The 19,252-nt window shown below is 38.2% G+C and overlaps 6 non-coding genes across 6 annotated transcripts; all 6 read right to left on the reverse strand.

Moving 5' to 3' along the window:
• Positions 1-1,069: 1,069 nt before the first annotated feature.
• TRNAP-AGG (transfer RNA proline (anticodon AGG)) lies at positions 1,070-1,141 on the reverse strand. The gene has a single exon. It is a non-coding gene; the product is annotated as a tRNA-Pro (tRNA).
• Positions 1,142-2,172: 1,031 nt separating this feature from the next.
• Positions 2,173-2,244, reverse strand: TRNAP-UGG (transfer RNA proline (anticodon UGG)). Its single transcript has one exon. It is a non-coding gene; the product is annotated as a tRNA-Pro (tRNA).
• Positions 2,245-6,078: 3,834 nt separating this feature from the next.
• TRNAP-AGG (transfer RNA proline (anticodon AGG)) lies at positions 6,079-6,150 on the reverse strand. The gene has a single exon. It is a non-coding gene; the product is annotated as a tRNA-Pro (tRNA).
• Positions 6,151-7,187: 1,037 nt separating this feature from the next.
• TRNAP-UGG (transfer RNA proline (anticodon UGG)) lies at positions 7,188-7,259 on the reverse strand. The gene has a single exon. It is a non-coding gene; the product is annotated as a tRNA-Pro (tRNA).
• An 8,143-nt stretch (positions 7,260-15,402) lies between these two features.
• Positions 15,403-15,474, reverse strand: TRNAP-AGG (transfer RNA proline (anticodon AGG)). The gene has a single exon. It is a non-coding gene; the product is annotated as a tRNA-Pro (tRNA).
• A 1,126-nt stretch (positions 15,475-16,600) lies between these two features.
• On the reverse strand, positions 16,601-16,672 carry TRNAP-UGG (transfer RNA proline (anticodon UGG)). The gene has a single exon. It is a non-coding gene; the product is annotated as a tRNA-Pro (tRNA).
• Between the last annotated feature and the right edge of the window lie 2,580 nt (positions 16,673-19,252).

A 19,252-nucleotide genomic window follows, 5' to 3' on the forward strand; every position in this document is an offset into this window, starting at 1 on the left:
TCGAGACTAGATTTGATATTTACAACATAAGCTGAAATTGTGAATAGAATTGAATGCAAGAAACTTGTATTTTTATTCACTTTTGTAACCGTAACTTTGTGCTTTCTTCACATGTTAACGCCATCTCATTGTATTTTGATCCTATAACTAATTCGTCATACCAAACCCCGTAATATGCCTCTACGAAGGCTTGTTTAATTCTTTGAAAGTACATATTCTATGTCTTGTATTTCTAGTTGATGCAAAGGAAGAAGTTCCAATGTGTGTTTATAAGGAAAGTTTATTAAAATAAAAGAAGCATCTGTAAGATGGATATCTTCAGACTCCACCCTGTTGAGCACTGAGTGAGGCGAGTCTCTCCAACCGTGAGATGCGTAGTCCGTACACGAGTCAACATCTTGATCATGGTACTGAACAATAACAATCAATTTCGTATAAGCTGTTTGTCAATAGCTTGTGAGTTTTGTATCGCGTGCGCTGTATGGTGTATTGAGAAGCGTGCTGGTCTCATACTCACTTAGTTGTGGATTCAAATCCCGCACTTCTCTCCGATTGCAAGCAATGACTGTAACCTACCCCAACAGTCCCTAAAGCGCATAATAGTGCAAAGATGACGGCTTCAATCGCAGCTGCGAGTCTGGCATATGCTCCTTATCTGTTCCAGTCATCTGCGCCGTTATATTAGCTCTTTTTGTGTGGGGGTGTTTAGTAATCACTCCACGCGTAGAGAAAAAATTGATGTCGATTGCATGCAACTACCAACTATTGTGTGCTTATGTGCATGCTTGTATGCAAAGTGTATGTGTACAAGCATGCAAGCATAGTTGTGTGGGCTCAAACATAAAACATACATCCTTTACTTGCACTTTTGCATGCTCCGTTACAGTCGCGACTTTCACTCTTACTAGGTGACGATGTTCACTGACGAATTTTATAATCCCAAGTGCGCATATGGGTCAGTTGTTTATTCATTATGGAGGGGCATGAAGTGTTCTTTTTATCACTTGGCTCTTTTGAGCACCATGAATGAATGTAGTTGTTATTAGAGGAATTTCTTTTAGAAAACACTGGGCCTGACCGGGATTTGAACCCGGGACCTCTCGCACCCTAAGCGAGAATCATACCCCTAGACCATCAGGCCAAGTTATAAGAAATTTATACTTTTAGGTAGATTATATAACTCTTTTGAGACTTGTAGAAAAGTGCTAGGAAGAGGAGACTTGCAGAACCTACCAGTGGAAAAAAGAGTGATAGTACTAGTTGACCTTTGGAAAGGGAATTTGGACTGAAACGTTTAAAACGTTTTAGAATCTATTATTGCATCGTTTTTCAAGGATGGGAGGCAAATATGTTGAATTTTGGAACAAAGTGACTATTAGAATAGGAAAACAAAGGAACCAGATATATATTGTCTTGGCGAAGTGAACGAAGCTGGAGACAATCAGCTGAAAAAGATATATTGATAAGATAAAAAGATTTGTAGTCGACCTTGTTCAGTACTGACTGAGGCGAATCATTCCAAATGCGGGATACTCCATATTCGGTCGAGTAAACAAAAATTCTAAAACCAACAGCTCAAGTGTAGTTGGAGCATCATGAACATGGTACAGAACACTTAATTCCATATGATCTGTTTTCTCAATCGCGTAGATCTGTGTCCTGCCCCATCTTCCTGAACCTACATTCTTATGTACAGATGAATAATAGGCATCTAGGAATGGATGCAGAGATTGCATGAAGGGGTCATTGTGCCTACGACTATATATGCTGCGGATGTTTGGAACTTAAAAGAGTCAGAAACAAATTTAGATATGTTTGAGATTAAGGGCTACAAGGTTGGATAGAGTGAGAAATGAGGAGGTGAGGAGGAGAGCGTGGTTGGAAAGGATGCTGGTAGATAGGACATATGAAAGAGTATTTGGATGGTTTGGACACCTGGAAAGAATGAGCGAAGAAAAAAAGATAGCAAAAGAGGTGTGGAAATCGGAGGTAGATGGAGTGAACTTGAGGGGACGACTGAGGATGAGATGGATGGTGGGATGAAAAGAACTTTGAGTAAGAGGGGATTGCCTGTTGAGCAAGGAAGAGAGAAGACAAAGGATAGGGGCGATGGGAGGATGATTGTGTATGGATGAGTCTCCTGGTGCTTGCAGGATTTTCCCAGAAAACATTGGGCCTGACCGGGATTTGAACCCGGGACCTCTCGCACCCAAAGCGAGAATCATACCCCTAGACCATCAGGCCAAGGTTATAAGTACGGTGTAGAGATAGGTACAAAATGTAACTTTTGTAATGTTAGAGTCCTGAGGGCTATAAATGACTAGAAAAGAGATTCTCTATCTTCTTAATCTGAATACAGTGCAATGGCTTCATGAACGTAGGTCATATGGGAGTTTGCAATACTTTTAGCAATTTGAATTCATTCCTTAATTTGGCCTTCTCCATTCTCCCTCCGGTTCTCTCCGAGTGCTCACTCAATCCCACACAATTGGTCTTCCCTGTGTTCCTTTCCTGCGTTCTTATCACAGCACGCATTTGCCTCACATACTCTTATACAGCAAGATACGCTGTTTCCTATAACAAATTCATTACACTGGAGGATACAATGTACCTGAACAGTCACCGCATAAATTCTTTTATCTATTTTATTTCTAACTTATATCTTAATGTTATAAAAGAATTAAGCTTAGCTTATTTGTATGTCTTTAGATCCCGAGGGTTTCTTTCCTGAATGAGATGAGCAACTCCAAACTTGATATATCATATAAACATTGTATTTGTCTGTGTGAAATAGGAAGAGTAAACTAGAAATTCATATTCGACCATGATTTGTAGGAATAGCCTAAATACTATACCATTGCATATCTTTCACTTCTTTCTCTGTATGTAGTTCATCGCTGTCTTGAATCACGAGTTATACGCGTGATCGACAACTATTACCATCCCAAATGAGAGTTCAAGAGCTCATACATAGCCCGATGTATGGGTAATGTACATGTACAACTTTTTGCCCACTAGAAATGGAGTGCCGGCTCGGTGTCAACTCGAGTTCCGTAGGCTGCCGAATAAGACGAAAATTCTCAATAGAGGCCTGGGTTGTATTGAGTGGGAGGGGGAGCACTTGTGGTTGCCCAAAATGATCTCTGTGCTGTGTTGAAAGTGTCTATAGTGACAAAAGGCAAGGAAATCAAGGCGGATCAGGGGAAAACGGTGACGAGTTTGATTCGAATGTTGACATAAACTCAGAACTCTCTGGAGACGCTATACCGAAACTAAATGTAAACAGAGGCTTTGAGACCCCCAAGGTTAAACGTGAAAATGAAAAGATGAAAAAAAAAAAAAAAAAAATGATACTACTAGTAGTGAGGATAAAAAAAAAAAATGTCTGAAGGCATTGAAGAAAACTTAGATGAGGAAAACTTACAGCTTATCAAGATATGGAATGAAAACAAAAAAACGAATAAATAGCTTTTAAAGAAATTATACAACAACAGGTGCAGGAAAATACAAAGGACATAAATATTTATGTAATCAAAGAAAAAGCAAATTGGGTAAGAGATACAGTGGATAGAAAATGTGTATTGTAGTACATGGACTAAAGGAAAAACATGGTTTTGTTAGGTACTTGAGAGAAAAGGAAGAACGATTAATTCTAAAAGAAGTACAAGACGATGACCATGAAGTAGAAAAAGAAATAGAGGACGTATATAGAATGGGACAATATTCTAAGGAAAAAATCGACCCCTAAAGATAAAACTATGATCACAAATGGTAGCAGAAGACATGCTGGTAAAATCGGGAAAGTTAGCAAAGAGTAAACATTACAACCATACATGGATAAAAAGGGAAACGAATGATGAGAAAATAGAAGACACTAAGAGATGAAGCTAGAAAAAAAAAAAAAACGGTGGCTGAAAACAAGGAAATCTATTGGAGAGTGTTACACATGAGGCTGAGAAAATGGTGCACCAAGGTAAGCGAAACGAAAAGAAAAGAAGACGGGAAGTAGAGGTAGATTAAAATGGTCTATACTAATATCGACGGATTAATCTAAGGATTGAATAAACTAAATGATTACCTTTCAGAAGAAAAACCAGACTTAATGGGAATTGTGGAGACGAAATCAAGGGGTTCACTATCACCAAATATATAATTACTGGATTAAAAACAGAAATAAGGAACAGGGCGGAGGAATCATGTTTTTGGCCAAGAAAAATCAGATAAGTTAGCAATGAATGACCATTACAACAATATATTAATAAAAAGAGAAACGAATGATGAGGAAAGAGAAGACACTAAGAGATGAAGCTTAAAAAAAAAAAAAAAAAAAAACGGAGACCGAAAACAAGGAGATTTATTGGAGAGTCTCAGACATGAGGCTGAGAAAATGGTGCACCAAGGTAAGCGAAACGAAAAGAAAAGAAAACGGGAAGTAGAAGAAAATTAAAATGGTCTATACTAATATCGACGGATTAATCTCAGGATTGAATAAACTAAATGATTACCTGTCAGAAGAAAAACCAGACATAATGGGAATTGTGGAGACGAAATTAAGGGGTTCACTATCACCAAATATATAATTACTGGATTAAAAACAGAAATAAGAAACAGGGCGGAGGAATTATGTTTTTGGCCAAGAAAAACTTCAATGTGACGAAGGTTACAGAGGGTAAAAACAGTGTGGAAATGATCATGATAAAAGTTGAAGACAGAGACATGAGAAGTAGAAAGTTTGTGGTGATTTATGTGCCCCCAAAAGCGGGCGTTTGGAAAGAGGGCGAGTATGCAAAAATGTTAGAAGATACAAGGCATCCATAAAACGAGATGCTGAAGGATGGAGGTAACCTAGTGCTTATGGGAAATTTTAACTGCAAAGAAATCTGTTGGGAAGAGATGACAGTGAAAGGCGGAGATCTATGGGGAAATGTATTATTTGACATGACTATAGAACATACAATGAAACAATGGGTAAAAGAAAATACCAGATATAGAAGTAATGAAGAACCGTCGAGACTAGATTTTATATTTACAACATAAGCTGAAATTGTGAATAAAATTGAATACAAGACACTTGTGTTTTTATTCACTTTTGTAACCGTAAATTTGTGCTTTCTTCACATGTTAACGCCATCTCATTGTATCTTGGTCCTATAACTAATTCGTCATACCAAACCCCGTAATATGCCTCTACGAAGGCTTGTTTAGTTCTTTGAAAATACATATTATATGTCTTGCATTTCTAGTTGATGCAAAGGAAGAAGTTCCAATGTTCTGTGTTTATAAGGAAAAGTGATTAAAATAAAAGAAGCGTCTGTAAGATGGATGTCTGTAGACTCCATGCTGTTGAGCACTGAGTGAGGTGAGTCTCTAATCGTGAGATGTGTAGTCCATACTCGAGTCAACATCTTGATTATGGTACTGAACAATAACAATCAATTTCGTATAAGTTGTTTGTCAATAGCTTGTGAGTTTTGTATCGCTTGCACTGTATGGTGTATTGAGAAGTGTGCCGATCTCGCATTCGCTTAGTTGTGAATTCAAATCCCGCACTTATCTCCGATTGCCAGCAATGACTGTAACCTACCCCAACAGGCTCTAAAGCGCATAATACTGCAAAGATGACGGCTTCAATCGCAGCTGCGAGCCTGGGATATGCTCCTTATCTGTTCCAGTCATCTGCGCCGTTATATTAGCTCTTTTTGTGTAGGGGTGTTTAGTAATCACGCCACGCGTAGAGAAAAAAATTGATGTCGATTGCATGCAACTACCAACTATTGTGTGCTTATGTGCATGCTTGTATGCAAAGTGTATGTGTACAAGCATGCAAGCATAGTTGTGTGGGCTCAAACATAAAACATACATCCTTTACTTGCACTTCCGCTTGCTCCGTTACAGTCGCGACTTTCACTCTTACTAGGTGACGATGTTCACTGACGAATTTTATAATCCCAAGTGCGCATATGGGTCAGTTGTTTATTCATTATGGAGGGGCATGAAGTGTTCTTTTTATCACTTGGCTCTTTTGAGCACCATGAATGAATGTAGTTGTTATTAGAGGAATTTCTTTTAGAAAACACTGGGCCTGACCGGGATTTGAACCCGGGACCTCTCGCACCCTAAGCGAGAATCATACCCCTAGACCATCAGGCCAAGTTATAAGAAATTTATACTTTTAGGTAGACTATATAACTCTTTTGAGACTTGTAGAAAAGTGCTAGGAGGAGGAGACTTGCAGAACCTACCAGTGAAAAAAAAAAAAAAAAAAAGAGTGATAGTACTAGTTGACCTTTGGAAAGGGAATTTGGACTGAAACGTTTAAAACGTTTTAGAATCTATTATTGCATCGTTTTTCAAGGATGGGAGGCAAATATCTTGAATTTTGGAACAAAGTGACTATTAGAATAGGAAAACAAAGGAACCAGATATATATTGTCTTGGCGAAATGAACGAAGCTGGAGACAATCAGCTGAAAAAGATATATTGATAAGATAAAAAGATTTGTAGTCGACCTTGTTCAGTACTGACTGAGGCGAATCATTCCAAATACGGGATACTCCATATTCGGTCGAGTGAACAAAAATTCTAAAACCAGCAGCTCAAGTGTAGTTGGAGCATCATGAACATGGTACAGAACACTTAATTCCATATGATCTGTTTTTCTCAATCGCGTAGATCTGTGCCCTGCCCCATCTTCCTGGCCCTACAATCCTATGTACAGATGAATAATAGGCATCTAGGAATAGATGCAGAGATTGCATGAAGGGGTCATTGTGCGTACGACTATATATGCTGCGGATGTTTGGAACTTTAAAGAGACAGAAACAAATTTAGATATGTTTGAGATTAAGGGCTACAAGGTTGGATAGAGTGAGAAATGAGGTGAGGAGGAGAGCTGGTTGGAAAGGATGCTGGTAGATAGGACATATGAAAGAGTATTTGGATGGTTTGGACACGTGGAAAGAACGAGCGAAGAAATAATAGTAAAAGAGGTGTGGAATGCGGAGGTAGATGGAGTGAACTTGAGGGGACGACTGAGGATGAGATGGATGGTGGGATGAAAAGAACTTTGAGTAAGAGGGGATTGCCTGTTGAGCAAGGAAGAGAGAAGACAAAGGATAGGGGCGATGGGAGGATGATTGTGTATGGATGAGTCTCCTGGTGATTGCAGTATTTTCCTAGAAAACACTGGGCCTGACCGGGATTTGAACCCGGGACCTCTCGCACCCAAAGCGAGAATCATACCCCTAGACCATCAGGCCAAGGTTATAAGTACGGTGTAGAGATAGGTACAAAATGTAACTTTTGTAATGTTAGAGTCCTGAGGGCTATAAATGACTAGAAAAGAGATTCTCTATCTTCTTAATCTGAATACAGTGCAAATGCTTCATGAATGTAGGTCATATGGGATTTGCAATACTTTTAGCTATTTGAATTCTGTCCTTAATTTGGCCTTCTCCATTCTCCCTCCGGTTCTCTCCGACTACTCACTCAAATTCACACAATTGGTCCTCCATGTCTTCCTTTCCTGCGCTCTTATAACAGCACACATTTGCCTCACATACTCTTATACACCAAGATCCGCTGTTCCTATAACAAATTCATTACACTGGAGGATACAATGTACCTCAACAGTCACCACATAAATTCTTTTATCTAATTTATTTCTAGCTTATATTTTAATATTATTAAAATAAATTAAGCTTCGCTTATTTGGATGACTTTAGATCCCGAGGGTTTCTTTCCTGAATGAGATGATAACTCCAAACTTGATATATCATATATATATATATATATATATATATATATATGTATATATATATATATATATATATGTATGTATGTATATGTATGTATATGCAAGGTTGACCACGGAGGAAATCTATAAAAGCAGAGCGCTTTCGTGTATTCACATCTTCAGTGCAAATAATACATGTATTATTTCCACTGAAGATGTGAATACACGAAAGCGGTCTGCTTTAATCATTTTTCATGGTGGTCAACCTTGCATTTTCAAGAGCACAGGCGCCCAGTGTTTTTCCTGCGCACACACACACACACACACACACACACACACACACACACACACACACACACACACACACACACACATACACACACACACACACACACACACACACACACGCACACACACACACACTCACACACACACACACACACACACACACACACACACACACACACACACACACACACACACACACACACACACACACACACACACATACACATATATATGTATATATATATATATATATATATATATATATATATATATATATATATATATATATATATATCAGATTATTTTATGACCACCGCGCAAGGATTCGAACCTGTGCTGTACATGACGACAAGAGGCCCCCATGACTGCCGCCTTACACCGCTCGACCACTGATGCTTGTCGTCATGTAGTCATGTACAGCGCAGGTTCGAATCCTTGCGCGATGGTAATGAAATTATCTGATTAATGTCGCTGTCCACTAGCGAATTCCTCGTATATATATATATATATATATAATATAAACATTATATATATATATATATATATATATATATATACAGACATATATATATATATATATATATATATATATATATATATATATATATATATAGTATTTGTGTATGTGAAATAGGCAGAGTAAACTAGAAATTCATATCTGACCATGATTTGTAGGAAAAGCCTAAATACTATAGCATTATATATCTTTCTCTTCTCTCTCTGTATGTAATTCACCGCTGCCTTGAATCACGAGTTATACTCGTGATCGACAACTATTACCCTCCCGAATGAGCGTTGAAGAGCTCATACATACCCCGATCTATGGGTAATGTACATGTACAACTTTTTGCCCACTAGAAATGGAGTGCCGGCTCGCTGTCAGCTTGAGTTTCGTGGGATGCCGAATAAGACGAAAATTCTCAACAGTGCAAGGAAAACAAGAGGCCTGGGTTGTATTGAGTGAAAGGGGGAGCACTTGTGGTTGCTCAAAATGATCTCTGTGCAGTGTTAAAAGTGTCTATAGTGAGAAAATTCAAGGGAGTCTAGGCGGATCAGGGAAAAACGGTGACAATTTTGATTCGAATGTTGACATAAACGCAGAGCGCTCTGGAGGCGCTATACCGAAACTAAATGTAAATAGAGGCTTTGAGACCCCAAGGTTAAACGTGAAAATGAAAAGATGAAAAACAATGATACTTCCAATAGTGAAAAAAAGAAGAGATAAATCACAAAATACAGGAAATGTCTGAAAGAATTGAAGAAAACTTAGACGAGGAAAATTTGCAGAAGACTAAGAAATAGAATGAAAACAGATAAAACGAAGAGATAACTCTTAAAGAAATAGTACAACAACAGATGCAGGAAATGCAAAGGATACAATTATTCAAGTAATCAGAGGAAAAGCAAATTGGGTCATATATATATAGTGGATAGAAAAAAGTGTAGTGTAGTATATGGACTAAAGAAAAAACATGGTTTGGTTAAGTACTTGAGAGAAAAAGAAAAAAAAATGGCAAAAACAATTTTAAAAGATGTACAAGACGATGACCGTAAAGTAGAAAAAAAATATAGGAAGTATATAGAATAGGACAATATTCTAAAGAAAGAAATCGACCTTTAAAGATGAAACATAAGAACATAAGAAAATAAGAATAAAGGAGACTGCAAGAGAAAATAAGGCCTACATTAGGCAGCTCCGTATCCATCACCACCTGTCATCCCCATCCATAAAGTTGTCTAATAGTTTTTAAAACAACTGATAGTTTCAGCTCTTACTACATGATTACTAAGTTTATTCCATTCATCGACCACCCTATTAGTAAACCAATTCTTGCCTATTTCCTTCTTAAATATAAATTTGTCCAGTTTATACCCATTACTGCGAGTCCTGCCCTGTTGTTTTATTATGATGACCTTGTTTGCATCACCCTTGTTATAGCCTTTGATCCACTTGAACACTTCTATTAGATCACCCCGCACTCTGCGTCTTTCCAGAGAGTGTAAGTTTAGGTGCCTAAGCCTCTCCTCGTAAGGCAAACTTCCGAGTCCTTGTATCATTTTGGTCATTCTTCTCTGTACTGATTCTAGTGAATTTATGTACATTCTGTAGGACGGAGACCAAAACTATACCGCATAGTCAAGGATGGGTCTAATTATCGCTAGAGTTTAACAATTACCTCTGCACTTCTATTCGTTACCGTCCTAGCAATGAAGCCTAATGCACTGTTAGCTTTATTTCTTGCGCTAATGCACTGCATCCTGGTTTTAAGGTCCGGACTCACCAGAACTCCCAAGTCCTTTTCGCACTCAGATTTTTCTAAAAATCTGTTATCTAAGTTGTATCTATTTCCGGGGTTGTGTAGCCCTACATTTAACATGCTACATTTAGAGATATTGAAGGTCATTTGCCATTTCACCGACCATGTTAACAATTTATTAAGATCATCCTGCAGAATCTCTGCGTCGTCTCCTGACCTAATTAGGCGTCCTATTTTAGTGTCGTCCGCAAACTTACTAACATCACTATTTAACCCATCGTCTAAGTCGTTTATATACATAATGAACAACAAGGGACCCAAAAACCGAGCACTGGGGAACCCCACTAGTAACATTCCCCCAACTGGATTTTACTCCATTTATGGTGACCCGCTGTTTTCTGTTACTAATCCAAGCTCTAATATATTCTAACACTTTTCCTCCTATGCCATGGGCTTTGGTTTTATTTAGTAGTCTCTGGTGTGATTTCTTGTCGAACGCTTTGCTAAAGTCAAGATAAATAACATCGTAATTTTCATTGTTTTCTGACGCCTTATATACTTTAGTGTAAAAGGATAGAAGATTAGTCACACATGACTTACCCTTGGAGAAACCATGCTGTGTATCACGAATTGAATTATGTCTTTCAATGTGTTTTCTGAGTCTATTTACTATTATTGATTCAAGCATTTTTCCTATAACCGATGTCAAACTGATTGGCCTGTAGTTGCATATAGACGATCTATCTCCCTTCTTAAAAACAGGAACAACGTTTGCCTACCTCCAAGCAGTTGGAACAGAACCAGTGTCTACCGATTTATTGAATATATCAGTTAACTGGTCGTAGATTTCAAATTTACACTCCTTAATCATTCTTGGAAACATTTCGTCTGGACCCGGAGATTTTGTAGCTTTAAGTCTTTCAATCTACTTGACTACTTCTTTTTTACTAATGCTGATATGAGATAGACTACTTTCTTCATCCCCTCTGAAAATCTGATCGCAGTCAGATATTTTATCTAACATATCATTAGTAAACATCGATAGAAAATAATTGTTAAACTCCTCACTCATTTTTTCCTACGATTCTATTATGACTTTTTCATTGTTTTTAATTGGGTCTATTCTTTCTTTATTTTTTGTTCTATAGAGGTGAAAGAAACCGTTTGGGTTGGATTCTGCTTGACTGGTAACCTTGATTTTATAATTAAGTTTCGCTGTACATGTATTCCTTTTAACTACCATTGCCATTTCGTTATATCTTGATCTAAGGTGTGATTCCCCGTTTTTTATTTCTACGTAAAGTCCTCTTTTCATTCCGATCTCATGTTTCAATCTGTCCGTCATCCATTTGGGAGTATTACTATTTTCTGTATTGACTTTAGGGGGATAAATGTGTTTTGTGCATTAATATTTAGATCAGTTAGATTGTTATACATTTCTTCGAAATCGCTGACCTGACTGTTTAGCCCTCGCCCCCAAATGATCTGACCCAAGGTATGCATATTACCCTCCGTGACCCAGACCTGACTACCAGCCCCGCAACGAGAATCGAGAATGTCTGAAACGTCCGCCTGGCTTTTCGTATTCAATTTCAAATAGGTTTTTATATTGTCAAAGTTTGCTTTCCTGAAGTCTGGTACTTGAACGTTATTCGTACTTTTTATTTTTCCCAAATAACATTAAATCTTATTTCTTGATGATCGCTAAAGCCTAGACTATCTCCCACTATTACGCTGCTAATTTGGTGCTCATTATTTGTTAGAATTAAGTCCAGGGTATTTTGTCCCCTCGTAGGATCGGTAATCACTTGTTTTAGGAAATTATCCTGTACCACATCTATAAATTTCTTCGCTTCATGACCTCCTATTAAATTTTCCCAGTCAATGTTTGTATAGTTAAAATCTCCCATGATTACAACGTTTTTGTACTACGACACTCTGTGAATTTCATGAATCAGGGGATCACTCTGCTCATTCTGAGGTCTATACAAGACGCCAATAATAACCTTCTTATTCTTACCTATAATCTCTACCCAAATAGATTCCGTACAGTCCTCTTCTTTAATCGAATTGTTGATAATACAGTTTAATGTATTTTTAACGAAAAGTGCTACACCTCCCCCATTCCTGCCGACCCTATCCTTATGTAAAAACTTATAACCTTCTATTTCGATTTCCGGAAGGAAATGTTTATCAGCCATGTTGATCCAGGATTCAGTAATAGCTATAATATCGAAATTCTCTATACATGCTTTACCTCGCAGCAAATTAATTTTGTTAATTATGCTTCTGCTATTTGTACAGTAAACTTTAAATTTATCTTCCCTCCACCTGCTTTGGTGATCCTTTTCACAGTCCCTAAGTTTTTTCTATTGCCTAAACTATATTCCGATACTTCCCCCCTACTCCCACGTAATCTACCCGAAAAAACCTGTATGATGTCTATTTCTCGCTCAAGGGATTCAGCAAGGAGCCGAAATCCTCTGGGTGACAAGTTCACCCCGTCTCTTGTGTATAAGTGATTCTTACCATAAAAGCGGTCCCAGTTGTCGACAAATGCCCATCCATTGGCCTTACAATGTTTTGCCAGCCTGCAATTCATTGCAATAGCCCTGGAATGCCACATGCCTCCAACTCTACGCCTCGGAAGGATTCCACATACTACAGGAACACCTCCCCTATTTCTGATCTTGTCTAGCGCATCCCGGTACCGCGCAAATAATTCCTCACTCCCTAACTTACCTATATCATTTCCTCCGGCACTTAAGCAAACTACTGGGTCCTTACCTTCCCCTACTAAACACTCTTCAATCCTATCTCTAACATCTCCTATGCCCGCGCCGGGGAAACACACCTGCGTCCTATGTTTCCTATCTTTGTCGCAGAAAACCCTGTCTAAATACCTCACTTGACTGTCTCCTACTACCAAAATCTTACCTGTTGGCAGGGATCCAGCGTCTGCCCTTTCCTTCTTCTCTTGGATTTCATTAGTTTCTTCTTCCTGCAGATTCGCCAGCACTTGAAACGAGTTTTTGCATTTCAGTGGGGCTGGTGAGGACTTTTTTCCACTTTTCCGCATCTTATTTTTCACCGTATTCCATCCATGCTCATCGCTAATTTTGTCTTCCGTATTATGGGCCTTCGAGCGGAGAACTCGATTCTCCTCTTTAAGGCTTCAATTCTACTAAGTAGAGATTGTACCTCTTCGGCGCTGAACACAGTAACACATTCACTCGCCATATCGCTAAGATCACAAAGGATAGCAGAAGACATATTGGCAAAATCAGGTAAGTTAGCAATGAGTGAAATTACAAAAATATATTGATAAAAGGAGAAACGAATGATGAGGAAATAGGAGACACTAAGAGATGAAGCTTAAAAAAAAAAAAAAAAAAAAAAAAGAACGGAGACAGAAAACAAGGATATATATTAGAGCGTCTTAGAAATGAGGCTGAGGAAATGGTACCCCTAGGTAAACGAAACGAAAAGAAAAGAAAACGGGAAGTAGAAGAAATTAAAATGGCCTATACCAACATTGACGGATTATACTCAAGATTAAAGAAACTAAATGATTACCTGTCAGATGAAAAAAACAGACATAATGGGAATTGAGGATTATATAATAATTTGATTAAAAACAGGAACGAAAAAGAGGGCGGAATAATCATGTTTTTGGCGAAGGAAAACTTAAATGTGACGAAGGCTACAGAGGATAAAAACGGTGTGGAAATGGCCATGATAAAACTTGAAAACAGCGGCATGAAAAGTAGAAAGTTTGTGGTGATTTATGTGCCCCCAAAATGGGATCTTGGAAAGAGGGTGAACATTCAAAAATGTTAGAAGATACAAGGCATTCATTAAACGAGATGCTGAAGGATGATGGTAACCTGGTACTTATGGGATATTTTAACTGCAAAGAAATCTGTTGGGAAGAGATGACAATGAAAGGCGGAGAGGATCTATGGGGAAATGTATTACTTGACATGACTATAGAACATACAATGATACAATGGGAAAAAGAAAATACCAGATATAGAACTGATAAAGAACCGTCGAGACTAGATTGCATATTTACAACATAAGCTGAAATTGTGAATAAAATTGAATGCAAGAAACTTGTATTTTTATTCACTTTTGTAACCGTAACTTTGTGCTTTCTTCACATGTTAACGCCATCTCATTGTATCTTGGTCCTATAACTAATTCGTCATACCAAACCCCGTAATATGCCTCTATAAAGGCTTGTTAAATCCTTTGAAAATACATATTCTATGTCTTGCATTTCTAGTTGATGCAAAGGAAGAAGTTCCAATGTTCTGTGTTTATAAGGAAAAGTGATTAAAATAAAAGAAGCGTCTGTAAGATGGATATCTTCAGACTCCACCCTGTTGAGCACTGAGTGAGGCGAATCTCTCCAATCGTGAGATGTGTCGTCCATACTCGAATCAATATCTTGATCATGGTACTGAACGATCAATTTCGTATAAACTGTTTGTCAATAGCTTGTGAGTTTTGTATCTCTTGCACTGCTTGGTGTATTGAGAAGCGTGCTGGTCTCGCACTCGCTTAGTTGTGAATTCAAAATCCCGCACTTATCTCCGATTGCCAGCAATGACTGTAACCTACCTCAACAGTCTCTAAAGCGCATAATAGTGCAAAGATGACGGCTTCAATCGCAGCTGCGATCCTAGCATATGCTCCTCATCTGTTCCAGTCATCTGCGCCGTTATATTAGCTCTTTTTGTGTAGGGGTGTTTAGTAATCACGAAACACGTAGAGAAAAATTGATGTCGATTGCATGCAACTACCAACTATTGTGTGCTTATGTGCATGCTTGTATGCAAGCTGTGTATGTGTACAAGCATGCAAGCATAGTTGTGTGGGCTCAAACATAAAACATACGTCCTTTACATGCACTTCCGCTTGCTCCGTTACAGTCGCGACTTTCACTCTTACTAGGTGACGATGTTCACTGACGAATTTTATAATCCCAAGTGCACATATGGGTCAGCTGTTTATTAATTTTGGAGGGGCATGAAGTGTTCGTTTTATCACTTGGCTCTTTTGAGCACCACGAATGAATGTAGTTGTTATTAGAGGAATTTCTTTTAGAAAATGTCTGGGCCTGTCCGGGATTTGAACCCGGGACCTCTCGCACCCTAAGCGAGAATCATACCCCTAGACCAACAGGCCAAGTTATAAGCTATTTATAGTATTAGGTAAATTATATAACTCTTTTGAGACTTGTAGAAAAGTGCTAGGAAGAGGAGACTTGCAGAACCTACCAGTGGGAAAAAAGAGTGATAGTACTAGTTGACCTTTGGAAAAGGAATTTGGACTGAAACGTTTGAAACGGATGTTTGGAACTTAAAAGAGACAGAAACAAATTTAGATATGTTTGAGATTAAGGGCTACATGGTTGGATAGAGTGAGAAATGAGGAGGTGAGGAGGAGAGCGTGGTTGGAAAGGATGCTGGTAGATAGGACATATGAAAGAGTATTTGGATGGTTTGGACACCTGGAAAGAATGAGCGAAGAAAAAAAGATAGCAAAAGAGGTGTGGAAATCGGAGGTAGATGGAGTGAACTTGAGGGGACGACTGAGGATGAGATGGATGGTGGGATGAAAAGAACTTTGAGTAAGAGGGGATTGCCTGTTGAGCAAGGAAGAGAGAAGACAAAGGATAGGGGTGATCGGAGGATGATTGTGTATGGATGATATTTTGACGTAGCTCGAAGAGTTTCTACCCGACTTCTCAATTTTCCACATGAGGGATCGGGTTTGATGCATAAGTAAAGCGGCCCTGTACTGGATGTGCCGGGCAGTGGGCAGGAGACGGATGACCATTCATCCACAAGGAGCTAAGATGAGAGAGAAACAAGGGTGGTGGATGGGAGTGGGTGCATCCCTTTGACTGAGTTACCTCCCTTATAAGGGAGAAGAAGCCTTTGGTATACAGATAGACATAGATAGGGATGAATAACATTTCCACTACACTACACTAGTGTTGCGCTGATGCACGCGCGCGCTGTGTACAGGTTTGCGGAGGTTTTTAGATAAAGTATATAACAATGAAGAAATTAGTTTTATCTGATATGAAAATGATTATCTTCTCAGTTACTTAAAATTCCTCGTGTCCTGTGTCACTCTTATTGAGTGAGGACGTTCACTGTAAATTTTTATGACCCAAAGTACGGATATGGATAAGTTGTTTCTTCATTTCGAATAAGTATCAAGTGTTCTTATTTTATCACTGGTTTATTATTATGAACAAATTAAAGAGTCTCCTGGTGCTTACAGAATTTTCCCAGAAAACACTGGGGCTGACCGGGATTTGAACCCGGGACCTCTCGCACCCAAAGCGAGAATCATACCCCTAGACCATCAGGCCAAGGTTACAGATACTGTGTAGAGATAAGTACTATATGTAACTTTTGTAATGTTAGAGTCTTGAGGGCTATAAATGACTAGAAAAGAGATTCTCTATCTTCTTAATCTGAATACAGTGCAATGGCTTCATGAACGTAGGTCATATGGGAGTTTGCAATACTTTTAGCAATTTGAATTCATTCCTTAATTTGGCCTTCTCCATTCTCCCTCCGGTTCTCTCCGAGTACTCACTCAAACCCACACAATTGGTCTTCCCTGTGTTCCTTTCCTGCGTTCTTATCACAGCACGCATTTGCCTCACATACTCTTATACAGCAAGATACGCTGTTTCCTATAACAAATTCATTACACTGGAGGATACAATGTACCTGAACAGTCACCGCATAAATTCTTTTATCTATTTTATTTCTAACTTATATTTCAATATTATAAAAAAAAATTAAGCCTCGCTTATTCGGATGACTTTAGATCCCGAGGGTTTCTTTCCTGAATGAGATGAGCAACTCCAAACTTGATATATCATATATATATTGTATTTGTCTATGTGAAATAGGCAGACTAAATTAGAAATTCATATCCAACCATGATTTGTAGGAAAAGCCTAAATAGTATACCATTGTATATCTTTCTCTTCTCTCTCTATATGTAATTCACCGTTGTCTTGAATCACGAGTTATACTCGTGATCGACAACTATCACCCTCCCTAATGGGAGTTCAAGAGCTCATACATAGCCCGATGTATGGGTAATGTACATGTACAACTTTTTGCCCACTAGAAATGGAGTGCCGGCTCGCTGTCAGCTTGAGTTTCGTGGGATGCCGAATAAGACGGAAACTCTCAACAGTGCAAGGAAAACAAGAGGCCTGGGTTGTATTGAGTGGGAGGGGGAGCACTTGTGGTTGCCCAAAATGATCTCTGTACAGTGTTGAAAGTGTCTAGTGAAAAAATGCAAGGGAATCCAGGCGGGTCAGGGGAAAACGGCGACCATTATGATTCGAATGTTGACATGAACGCAGAGCCCTCTGGAGGCGCTATACCGAAACTAAATCTAAATACTCTATAGGCTTTGAGACCCCAAGGTTAAACGTGAAAATGAAAAGATGAAAAAAAAAAAAAATGATACTACTAGTAGTGAGAATAAAAAAAAAAAAGAGATAAATCACAAACTACAGGCAATGTCTGAAGGAATTGAAGAAAACTTAGCTGATGAAAATTTGCAGATGATTAGAAAATACAATGAAAACAGAGAAAACGAAGAGATGATTTTTAAAGAAATAATACAACAACAGATGCAGGAAATGCAAAGGATACAATTATTCAAGTAATCAGAGGAAAAGCAAATTGGGTAAGAGATACAGTGGATGGAAAAAAAGTGTATCGCAGTATATGGACAAAAAAAAAAAAAAAAATGGTTTGGTTAGGTACTTGAGAGAAAAAGCAGAATAAGAAATGGCAAAAACAATTCTAAAAGAAGTACAAGTCGATGATAAGAAGTAGAAAAAATAGAAGAAGTATATAGAATGGGACAATATTCTGAAAAAAGAAACGATACTTAAAGATAAAACTAAGATCACAAATGGTAGCAGAAAACTTATTTGGAAAATCAGGTAAGTTAGCAAAGAGTGACCATTACAACAATTGATAAAAATGGAAACGAATGATGAGGAAAGAGAAGACGCTAAGAGATGAAGCTTAAAAAAAAAAAAAAAAAAAAAAAACGGAGACTGAAAGCACGGAGTTCTATTGGAGAGTCTTAGACATAAGGCCGAGAAATTGTGCACCAAGGTAAGCGGAACGAAAGAAAAAGAAAACGGGAAGTAGAAGAAATTTAGATGGCCTATACTAATAGGGACGGATTAATCTCAGGATTGAATGAACTAAATGATTACCTGTCAGATGAAAAAACAGACATAATGGGAATTGTGGAGACGAAATTAAAGGGTTCACTATCACCAAATATATAATTATTGGATTAAACACAGAAACGAGAAACAGGGATGAGGAATCATGTTTTTGGTTAATAAAAACTTAAATGTGGCGAAGGTTCCAGAGGATAAAAACAATGTGGAAATGATCATTATAAAAGTTGAAGACAGAGACATAAAAAGTAGAAACTTTGTGGTGATGTATGTGCCCCCAAAAACGGCGCTTGGAAAGAGGGTGAGCATGCAAAAATGTTAAAAAATACAAGGCATCCATAAACGAGATGCTGAAGGATGGAGGTAGCCTGATGCTTATGAGAAATTTTAACTGCAAAGAAATCTGTTGGGAAGAGATGACAGTGAAAGGCGGAGATCTATGGGGAAATGTATTATTTGACATGACTATAGAACCTACAATGACACAATGGGCAATAAAAATACTAGATTTAGAATTAATGAAGAACCGTCGAGACTAGATTTTATATTTACAACATAAGCTGAAATTGTGAATAGAATTGAATGCAAGAAACTTGTATTTTTATTCACTTTTGTAACCGTAACTTTGTGCTTTCTTCACATGTTAACGCCATCTCATTGTATCTTCGTCCTATAACCAATTCGTCATACCAAACCCCGTAATATGCCTTTACGAAGGCT

This window comes from Oratosquilla oratoria, chromosome 14 (genome assembly GCF_046742065.1).
Source record: "Oratosquilla oratoria isolate Oo_2021 chromosome 14, ASM4674206v1, whole genome shotgun sequence".
NCBI lineage: Eukaryota > Metazoa > Arthropoda > Malacostraca > Stomatopoda > Squillidae > Oratosquilla > Oratosquilla oratoria.